Raw genomic sequence first — 9,931 nt, 5'->3', positions numbered from 1 at the left:
GAGAACTACCCCCCCCCTTTGTGCCTCCAATTATTAAGGCTAAAGGCAACAGCCTAGACCAAACCAATGAAATCATCACCTTTGAAAGATCTAATGACATCATACCACTTGAATTCCAAAATTCAGCTCATCTTCAAATTCACCAGAGGTGGGCAAAAAGCTGCTTCTCACAAGTGCATGTGCAAAGAAAAGGAGGCCCTTTATTTCAGAGACCACAGTAGAGAAATACTGGGAATTCATGGGCCATTTCTACATAAGCACAAAAATAATATCTATTATAATTCCTGCCAAACTGCCTTTGCTTTCATTTTTGTACATAGAATCAAATTTTCATTTGCTCTTACTTTGGACATTGCTGCCCCAAGTGCACCCCTTTCCACCTTCAGTTTAAACTGTTGCAAGACTCCTTCAAGAATTAGCTCCTTTGCAGCTAATTGCCACTGTTCTGGAGGGCATTTCCCCTTGTGAGTTCCATTGAAATGAATGGGGAGATGTTCAAAGAGCACTACCGTGCTATAGAAATTCTCTTTTAACTGCTCCTAAATTTCTGCTGTAATGGGTCCTCATGACAAGATTGTTTAATGTCAGAGGTGTAGTCCCCTGGGCTCCTTTTATTTATGTTTCAGACTGGCTCCTTTGCTTAAAAGTATGCACTTGTAAAATCCATTTTCTTTCACATACCTCTTGATTGCACTATAATTTTTATTCTTGCTTCATCAGCAGTCATTAGATTTACAACTAAGTACAAAAAAACCCCTATGTTAAGGTTATGACAGGTACAAAGGCAAGAAAATTCAAAGTTAAAGGTGAAAGACCATCCTTGTTTCACTGACATTGAATCCTTTATTCCTTCACATGGGAAAGAAAAATGGCAATCTGATGTGTCCAAGAATCAGCCAGATATACTGCATGGCACCAGATATAGTCCATGTCGCCACTGTAAAAGCTTCAGGTTCTGACCAGTCTGCCAAATTCCAGTGTACTCAGACGCTGCCCTCAACAACCCCATTTTCAAGGATGGGTGTCTCTTCGGGGGAGGCTGCCAAGGAAAGGAAGTAGTGCCAAATTATTTGGCAGATTTGTGTTTCGCACAAATAACCAGTTCCCGAATTTTATTGGCAACCTTAATAATACATTCTTGGGGGAGCGGGGAGGAAGAGAGAGAGAAACATACCACCATACTGCAAAGCAATAGGTGGGGAGGGAGGGGGAGATTGCTAAATTGTTGTGGGCACCTTTCCAGAGGTCCATAGTCTGAGGCAATTGATCTAGTTTAGTGGGAAATGGAAAGATAGGACTTTGTTCTCTTGCTGCATGTTATCAGATACACATTTTAACTGTAGCCACAACTTTGCACCCCATTACCTTTCTGGTGCACTAACCTGCTTCCGTGGTACCAGGTGCAAAATGAAATGCAGGGGGGCTTAAGGCTCATGAAGTGAACGGCCAAACAATCATCTCCAGTGACTTGTAATTTTGTCATTACTCCCTCCCAGTGAGTGCAAGACATGGCCTTTCCTCAGTGTTCAGAATTCTGAGTGATTACGAAGGATAGCCTTCATTTTAAAGGTAAAGGGACCCCTGACTGTTAGGTCCAGTCGCGGACAACTCTGGGGATGCAGCGCTCATCTGCTTTACTGGCCGAGGGAGCTGGCGTACAGCTTCTGGGTCATGTGGCCAGCATGACTAAGCTGCTTCTGACGAAACCAGAGCAGTGCACCGAAACACCATTTACCTTCCCGCCGGAGCAGTACCTATTTATCTAGTTGCACTTTGACGTGTTTTCGAACTGCTAGGTTGGCAGGAGCAGGGACCGAGCAATGGGAGCTCACTCCGTTGTGGGGATTCGAACCGCCAACCTTCTGATTGGTAAGCCCTAGGCTCTGTGGTTTAGACCACAGCACCACCCGCATCCCTTGTCTTCATTTTAGGAGGATTCAATACTACCAGGAAGCCCTTAAAGCAAGGTCAGGTTTCATCAGAATCCCTTCCTAAAGTCCTTTAGATCGCCAGGCCCAGACCATCTATGCCTGTGAATCTTGGCAAACAGGTACAGTTAGGAAACATAAAGTGCATTTGGGGGCAACTAAAAACGTGTGAGCCACTTCCCTTGAGAAATATTCCTAATCCTATTGAAATTCTTATGCTTGAATAGGATCCTCCAAGCATTCCAAGTATGCCTTGAATTTTGCCACAGGAGAAATTCAGTGGGAACTCTAGAACAAATCTGAGTCTATTAAGGGAGGGGATTGTATGTGGATGGTACTGGGACATTGAATTGAAGGCAAGCACATACATTCACAATTGGTTTAAAATAATAATATAGTGATTCTAGGAATTAGAATGGACTTCTTATATCACACTAGATATAATTTGATTCCCAGCTCTTGGAAAACTGAGGCACGAAGAAACTTTTGCCCAAGAAGTGACCACCTTACGACTTTTCCTTGGCTTCCTTACCTTCGATTTGCTTCAAAGTGTACATTTATCACATTGTGAGTCCATGAGTTGTATCAGACACTGTGTGAGTGGAATTTTGCTCACCCAGCAGTATGGGCATAGCCAGGATTTTTGTCAGGCGGGGTGAGCAGCCAAAGTTCTTGAGCTTTTTTGGATCTGCCCGTCCTTTCCTCACCTGCCCCCTAAATCTGCTACAGAGCCCCCCCAACACTTTGTAGCAACTTTTGAAGATGTGTGAGAGGCTTCAGGTGAGAGGGTGAGAGAAGGAAGCTCTGTTGTGCATGGTCACTTTCCGCATGGTTGTCTTACACAACAGAGCAATTAATCTATATAAGCTAAAGTGCAATGACTTGGGGGTGGGGGTTTCTGGTAGTGAGCACTGGATTTGAGCAGCGAATACTCAATGGTACCTAAGATGTCTGGAGCAAAGGACAAAGTTCAAAATCATTGGAAACCATTGCTTCCATTGGTTTAAAACAGTCATATTCTGAAGTGAAATATTAGAGAAAATGGCCCTTTTTAATTTCCTAAAAGGTGCTGTTTGTAATTTCACTCCTTCTTAGTGAGGTGTCTACTCAGAGGCAGGGGGGGGGGGACCACACAAAAATGTGGATTTAAATGGGAAATATGTATACTTGGCTATTTTGATTTCAGGAACTTTGCAGTGAGGAAATTGTGGCTTATGAACTGGCAATTAATGTCATTACCAGTAAACCCTGACACCACTTGCTACTATTTTAATTGTGTGTTTTACTAACACCAGACCCCTCCCCTCTGATAATGGAGCTCCTCCATCCCCACCTGCAGCCTAAACAAGTCTTGTAAACCCGCCCCCCACCAAAATCAAGATCCAAATGGAGGAAATGCTTGAAATGTTAAGTAATGGGCTATCAAGTTGAAATAGAACTTTATTACTGTTTTCTACTTGCAGACATAACAATCAAAATATTAAGATCCTGTACAATATTTTTTCTAGCTCCTAACATTAAAGAAGGGGGGCAGGGGAATTGGTTTCAGAAGATTATTTTGATTTGCTTTTATTTTATATTAAAACAGAGGAACATTTCCAAAGTCCTCTGGTGTATTTTGTAACACAAGTGTTCATTTTCCCCCTTCTTTTTAAAAATACTTCCTTTGTGACATATGAAACAGTAACATTTTTCCCATGGTTTGGAGGAGAAAATGAAATCCAGATTTGTAATTCCTAAAAGGAGAAATTTGATCCTTTCCAATGTTTAAGTAATATTTCCTGTAAAACATACGAGGCCATCTGCAGAGCTGTTTCCAGACACATTTTGAAGTGGCAAGGGCAACTGAAAGAGAGGAGAATGGAGCCTGCCATTTCACCTCTGGGAAATGGAACATTAAAAGGTTTCTAAAAGCTGGTTCTACCATTTTATAAAGTATTCAAGCCCTGCATAGTTCATAATTTGTTTAATCTGCTCACCTTTTTATAGATAGGGAGTGGGGAGAGAAGGGGAGATTCTGGCTGGAAGGGAATGTATACAAACTCTGATTCGCCTCAAAGAGGCCAGTGAGCATGCAAGAATTACTGGTGCTCAAAGCTGAATTGTAATTGTATTTTATTTTTAATAGGTGCAATGGAGACATTACAGGCAAATCCTCCCCTATAAGGATTGGACAAGCTGAGCCTTATTTGGGGAGAAAACACAGAAATGCGATCTTTTCTATCTGTTACAGAGTTGTGTTTTATTGTTAATCTCCAGGGTCACCTTATGAATTCATGTTAGTAAAATGTTACGGCCTCATTATAATATTCACTTTGTGAAAGGCCCTGCATTTATCACATCCCAACCTTGGATGAATATAAATTAAAAATGTGCATCTTTTTTTATAAGGAAAGGATTTCATACAGTTAGTCCTCCCTCCCTTGCCAACCCTTCCCCAGTTATAGAGAAATTCTAAAACTGATCTTTTGTTCAGGTTTAGGAAACACCTAAATTCTCATTGCTTCCATAGCTCAAAGTTAACATTTCCTTTGTTGTTTGTTTGGCTATAGAATGGAACTTCTAAACTACTGTAGAACCAAAGATTATCAACCCCCTCAGTCTGATGGGGCCATTCACCCCCACAAAATGGGGGTGGGAATTCAGCTACTTTTAAGAGGTCCTTCGTGTATTCAAATTCATTTTGAGCATGGCTTCTTTCTTCCTCCACCATAAAGACTTTGTGTCATGATGTTGTGTTGCTCACATTGAGACATTCTTATCAGAATTGAGAAGGAACACTGCCAGGCTGCTGTGCAGTTGTGTGAAGCAGCACCAACGAATCTCTTTTATTGGAAAATAAGGAAACTTAGCAGCCTTGTCAAAAAGAGTATTCAATCCCACCCCACTGATGAAATTTCAGAATTGCCAAGTTCTTGATAACTATTCTAATCTTTATGTGCCATTTTATTCCCGCCTTACTTCCTGAACCAATGAAAAATCTCAGTTTAATATTTTGGACGAGCACTGTTGCACAGGACTGAAACAGTTACATCATAGTTAAACACTTTTATATTTGTGTCATGTTTTTTATGAGAATGAGAATGTTTTTCACCACTTTATCTTTTGATTAATTGGTATATAATTTTCATTAAATAATAGTATATTTTCCTTTGGATGTGCAACTCAATGACCATTCTTCCATGTAGCTGCAAGGATGAAAAAACAACAACAGGTACACAATTGTCTGATAAATGGTGTTTTACCATGCCAAGAAAAGCACTAGGACTGCATACTCCTTCCTCACCACTCCCTTTCTATTCTCCCCTTGTGCCACCCAGCTTCAGTGAACCAAACCTTGAAAGGTCTCACTTAAAACTAGGATATGAAACCAGGAGAAGGGACAGTGGGGGTGATCCTGTTCTCCCATGGCATGTTCAGTATCCCTGAATACCAGCCCTGTGAATGGGCTCCTGCGTTTTCCCATCCATGTTTGTCTGCCTTGTTATTCTAAGCTTACTTTCTCCGCTGTTGTTCAAACTGCAGTGGTACTTCAGGTTACAAACACTTCGGGTTACAGACTTCACTAACCCAGAAGTAGTACTTCAGGTTAAGAACTTTGCCCCAGAATGAGAACAAAAATTGTTCGGCAGTGGTGTGGTGGCAGCAGGAGGCCCCATTAGCTAAAGTGGTACCTAAGGTTAAGAATGGACCTCCGGAACAAATTAAGTTTGTAACCAGAGGTACCACTGCACAGTCATAATTATCTGCCTCTCCAAATTCAGCCCCAATTGGATGGCATGATCCACATGTGTCCATTTATCAGATAAAAGAATCTTACAGTTCCTATCAGATTTTATGGGCATGAGGGTACTTCAAAATTATAACGGCAACTTCAGATCCTATAGATATGAAGCCAGAAAGAACCTTCAAAGCTGTCACTTCCATTTCCTACAAAAGCAAAACACTTTGTAAAAGGAAAAAAAATACACACACATTACTGCTGAATTATAAATGAGATTTGGTATTTTTGTGATGGTACAAATCGAAGGCTTTCTCCATACTGTTAGAATACCAATTCACCCTTACTGGTCTCTACTACCTACCACTGTATAGAGTCCCCTGAGAGTCATCCATTTCTCATGAGATTACTTCAGCATCACATTACCGCTACCACATATCCATTATATATACACTTTCAGACAAGTGGAAGTGTTTCCACAAAAACAATCTGGAATCTTGGCTTAAAACTGAAGTTTTCTGTCAAAGCAAAGAGAGTAGTCTAAAAGAGGGCTTATTTTTGTTTTGTTTGTACAAATATGTTGCTTTTAGATGGCTGTGGGGAAAATGCACAGCAGTTGGGCCACTCTTTTGTTTCAAGGCAGCAATCCCAAACCATGTACTCAGTAGCAGCAGGTTCCTTCTGTGTATCAGGAATCAGGCTTCATTCATTCCATGGGAAGCTTTTTTGGAACATAGCCTGAGAGGGTAAGCCTTGTTATGCTGGCAACTTTCTTATAACAATGTACTGGAGCTCCCATATATCAATCAATCAATATATCATCTGATATCGAGACATACTTAGAGAATTCTCTCCTATGGTTCATGATAATGCCTGATAAGCGTACTTTGCACTGCCTATACAGCTCGTCTGAACTTTGAAACTATCAAACTTTTTGCAGGAATTTAGGGAACAAAGGAGGGGCTGAAACTGTCCCTTTTGCATTTCATGCAAGGAGGCTGTGAATTATACCCCAGTATAAAAGCCACATCGGTCTGTTCAAAGACGTAAAGGCATTTCTGCCCAGAGGTTCCCCCCTCCTTATCTTATATGTGTCTTTAAGGCATGATGATTACGGAAACAAATGAAGCCCTTGGTTAGATACAGAAATGGAAGAGGCGATCCCATTCCCCCTGACAACTATATTTCTATATTCTGATAGCCATCTGCTGGAATCAGATGGTATATGTCTTGTAACATCTGGATAATGGGGTTTCAACTGTAATCTCATTAATTTAATATTTCTGTTTAAGAGATAAGGCTGTCTTATACGAGGCTTTCCAAGATGGGCGAGACTTTTGTTGTGCATGTAGGGCACAATTCAAAGAAAGTTAAGTGTACCCAAGTCCTAATCAGTGGGATTTCAGCTTAATTTCAAGCCAGACACTGGCTTCAGTTACAGATGAGGAAAGTCTCTCCTCTTTGATTAGGGATTTCAGTGGCACCTAAGTGCACCTAATTTTCTCTGGATCTCACTCTTAGTCTTTTTTTTATATTTAGTTTTCTCAAATTTTGAACCTATTCCTGTTGCTGCCAATAAAAATGCCCTGCTTATCTCAACCCCAATCAAGCAAGGTCAGTGAACTGTGTGACATCATGCACTGGGTAAACAGATGTAAATTTTACATACAGTGATTTACTATTACCTTTCACCAACTTCTTCCTTAGGAAGTCAGTATTTTTATTGAGCACAAGGGGCCTTTAGCATAGGTCAAATGTGTGCCTACAACAATGCATAGTAGAATTTTCACACATAATTATTTCATTTAGGAAGTTTCATCTTTGAATGGGTACTGTTTCCTAAAGGAAAGTGAAAATAATTTAAGTTTTCTTTACATTGAATATGCTTTACAAATACTTTATTTTGAGTGCTACTGCTTCAACATTTTTGCTTTTTAATATCATGAATGTGGATTCATTTGAAACTGGTACTTCAAGAGTCATGTGAGCATATGGTAATTTCAGTTCTTCACTTAACAAAATTATATTTAGGTACTGTATGATCCCATATAACTACATTCTCTGGTGAATTCTTAGTGCTCTTTTGGCCGAAAGCAAATAAAGAGAGCATCAAATTCACGGTTTCATTATTTTAAATATAGCTAAGATAATTCAGTTTAGATTTAGCAATATAAAGCAATGTAATATTGTGTGTGATCTTAAAGACACCTGAACCATGTGTTATGCTGACACTTTAAAAGTTGTTGTTGTTGTTTTAACACTTTGTTTTAAAAAATGTATATACCAGTGTCCAAAGATATTCATCATACTGTATCATGGACAATAGGAAATGGGACTGGTATGTTCTCGTTGGTCATGATTCTGTATCAATTATGATGAATTTCTGTATTCTGGATAAAAGAGAAAAGAAAAAGTCCCTTCCCCCCTTCCCCCATTCTTTTTCCAAGCTAATCTCCAAAATCTTGGGGGCATTTTCTTTTGTATTCACTTCAGCATGTACACCAGGGCCTTTCTCAGCTTTGCCTCTGCTATCTCCATTTGTTTCTTAATGTTTCTATTCATAATTCCATTCATTTCTCCCAGTCACAACAGCATCCTTTTTCTGTTCTGCCATCTACAGTTGTTTCTCTTCCAGCATCACAATGGCATCCTTTGTCTGATCCAGTCTTCCAGTCAACTGAGTGGATGACCACTCCATTCCAATGTTTGCTGTTGTCCATTTAGCTTTTTGTGTTCAGGCTGTTCTGGATCAACATCCTTTCCCATAGGTCCTGTGCATTCTTTAGTCTCTTTTTGCCCCCTGATCTGATCTCCTTTAATATTCCACACATCTCAGCTCTTAATTCTATCAACTGTTCATCTAGTAATTTTTGCATAATACCAGCAATCAGTGAGGCATTAAGCATTGTTTTTGCCATCTTGAGTTATATTATTCTCCCCTTGGTAGTCTCTGCTTCCAGAAAAATGTGCTTGTTTCTTTAAATCAGTATTCTATTCTGACACAGATAACATTTACTTTCGTTTCCATGTCTAAAACAGCCCACAAACAACAGAGAATTACAGATGGTATAAACTGTAAATTTTAGACAGGATAAGAGGTACATATCTCTTCATTTATAAACTTTCAAAATCATCCATAGTTAAGGTAAGCTTTTTGGTCTATTTTTTGCTTGTTAATTAATGCTTTTTCATCTTCCAGCAGTTTCTGGATGCAAATTAACTGGCAGATAGCGTATCCAATTAGTACTTACTTCCAGTCTTGTAAATAGTTAAAAGAAGGTGGTATTATCAACCTGGTGCCCTAATTTAAGAGCTATGATGCAGTGCATGGGCTTGATGAATGTTCCTCACCTGAGACACTTCTCCAATCCTGAAAACATCTTTGTTCACGGCGTGATGAATGTCTTCTTCTGGACCTGAGGGGTTAATCCCTGACCCCCTTATCTCAAAAGGAAGTTTTGGTAATCAAGATCTTATGCCCTGGTTGCCTTTAATCACTGCATAATTATCTCTGCTGACATGAGTGTCAGCAGCTGATCACTAGTCCGCTATCATTCCTCCCAGGAAGTCAGAGGTGGCCATTTGTTTTTAAGTAAGATTGTGTGTGTGTTTGTTCTAGCCCAGGGGTCTGCAACCTTTAAGACAAAAAGAGCCACTTGGACCCATTTCCGAAGAAGAAAAACAACTGGGAGCCGCAAAACCATTGCGACATTTAAAACAAATATATCTCCAGAGCCGCGATCTGACAGCGGGTGGGAAGGTGACGTCGGGACAGTGTGTGACTAACGCATGCACCGCCCCCATGCGACATCACAGCCAGTACAGCGCCCGTCACAGTGGGGAGTGTCAGGGCGCACAATGCGCCTCCTCCCCTCGCTAGTATCCGCCCCGGAGCCGCGGCAAAGGTGTAAAAGAGCCACATGCGGCTCCGGAGCCGCGGGTTGCAGACCCCTGTTCTAGCCCAATGAAGGAGGAAGCCTCGAGGGGAATGGGGTGAGGGACTTCCTTCACATTGCCTTTATTAGCCAATAGGCTTGAGGGAGGAGCTGCCTGGTTATGCTGGGCTTTTGGCTGTTTGGTTTATTTGGCATTTAATGTGGGCAGGTAAGTGGAGTGGTACATGGTCAGTATCATAATGCAGGGAGGGCACTTCACTTATCATCTCTCTAATGTTGGCCAGCTTAGGAGACTGCTTTGCTGCTCTTGGGGCCTGGCATGTGCCACTTATTGAATGCTGAATACAGTAGTAGGGGTGTCTGGCACCTGTCAGGCTGCACACCTA

General features: G+C 40.8%; 1 protein-coding gene across 3 annotated transcripts in view; it reads right to left on the bottom strand.

Moving 5' to 3' along the window:
- Positions 1–204: 204 nt before the first annotated feature.
- Positions 205–9,931, bottom strand: part of LOC310845686 (uncharacterized protein) — a 95,329-nt gene continuing 85,602 nt past the window's right edge. For 2 of the 3 annotated variants that reach the window (XR_014564895.1, XR_014564896.1), the window contains 2 exons: positions 7,959–8,039; positions 205–1,039 (listed from right to left, as the gene is read on the bottom strand). The gene's annotated coding sequence lies outside the window, so the exon portion shown is untranslated. The remainder of the gene's footprint in view (positions 1,040–7,958; positions 8,040–9,931) is intronic. The other variant, XR_014564897.1, reaches the window with a different exon arrangement.

Source organism: Podarcis gaigeae, assembly GCF_964106915.1.
Source record: "Podarcis gaigeae genome assembly, chromosome: 5".
Classification (NCBI taxonomy): Eukaryota; Metazoa; Chordata; class Lepidosauria; order Squamata; family Lacertidae; genus Podarcis; species Podarcis gaigeae.
The sequence above is the reverse complement of the archived record's forward strand: the minus strand, read 5'-3'. Positions and strand labels throughout refer to the sequence as shown.